Below are 1152 nucleotides of genomic sequence, written 5' to 3'. Positions count from 1 at the left end.
ACCATCACGGCGTGCATGGGCCTAAAATGTTTACCACTGGCCCTTTACAAAACACATTTGCCAAGCCCTGTTCTGTGTGCCAATCTGTGCCCTCGCCGACTCTTTCCCTCTCCTCCCTTCCATGCCAAAAGGGAGAGTCAGTGTAAACATGGCACTTTGGAGAGGCAGCGTCTGCACCAACAGGTGGTGAAGGTCTGGAATGACTGCCTCGGAGCAGGGAGGTGGATGCCACATGGGTCCTCAGAAGGAAAAGGGGGGCGTTAGTTAAGAACTGAAATATTTGAGTCTTTTCAAGTGTTACTTCTTTTTCACATTTTATTTTATTTTCTTTGCTTTGCTTTCCTCAAATGTTCAGCATGCATTTCTCAAATTCTTTCACAGCATCCATTTATCATACTGTTTCTCCTTCCTATCGTGATCCCCACTGAATACACTCCGAGAATGCAGTGGTGTGTGGAGGAGGGCCGGCCTCTCTCTGGGCCTTGGGCCACCGCCCCAGTGGGGGCCACGCTTTTCCTCTGTGGTCCTCCCTCCGTGGGAGCCATCTCCAAAGTCCCCTCCGGCTCCACAAACTTTGCAATTCCATTTCAGTAATTTGGTGATTGTGTTTCTTTTGCTTTGGAAAATCACCTTTGGGGAGCAATGCCGCAGTTTCCATTTTGTTCATGTGGCTGATAGCAACAGTTGTCGAGAGAACAAAAGTAGTGTAAATCACAGACAAGACTGATGTTGAGGAGGGAAAAAAGGAAAGATGAAGCGCACGTTGAAACTGGGAAAGCAAAGCATCTGTACTCCTCAAGGAAAAGCAGCAGAGGGAGCTTCTGCAGGTCTAGAAACAGGTCTCGAAGCCCTGGCTTCTTAGCCTGGAACCTTCCGTCCGATCTGGTGCACCCTCCTAGCCAGTCTTGTTCCTGTCATCTGACACATTAGTAAGACAGTCGATTTTAATCCTGATAAGAAAAGCTGTTGTGCAAACACATTTGTTTCTAGGCAACGGTATCAACGGTATTTTTGTTTCTTCCCCAAACACGGAACCTAAGAAAAAGCTCCAACCATGTAACTGTTGGGAAAGACTTCACTTCCGGAAGAGTTCTTCAGAACCCACCTTCAGAAGGGCTTTTAGATAGATGCTCCAAGATGCAATGGGCAGCC

Source organism: Hipposideros armiger, unplaced genomic scaffold (assembly GCF_001890085.2).
Source record: "Hipposideros armiger isolate ML-2016 unplaced genomic scaffold, ASM189008v1 scaffold_819, whole genome shotgun sequence".
NCBI classification, from domain to species: Eukaryota; Metazoa; Chordata; class Mammalia; order Chiroptera; family Hipposideridae; genus Hipposideros; species Hipposideros armiger.
This window is presented reverse-complemented; position numbering follows the sequence as displayed.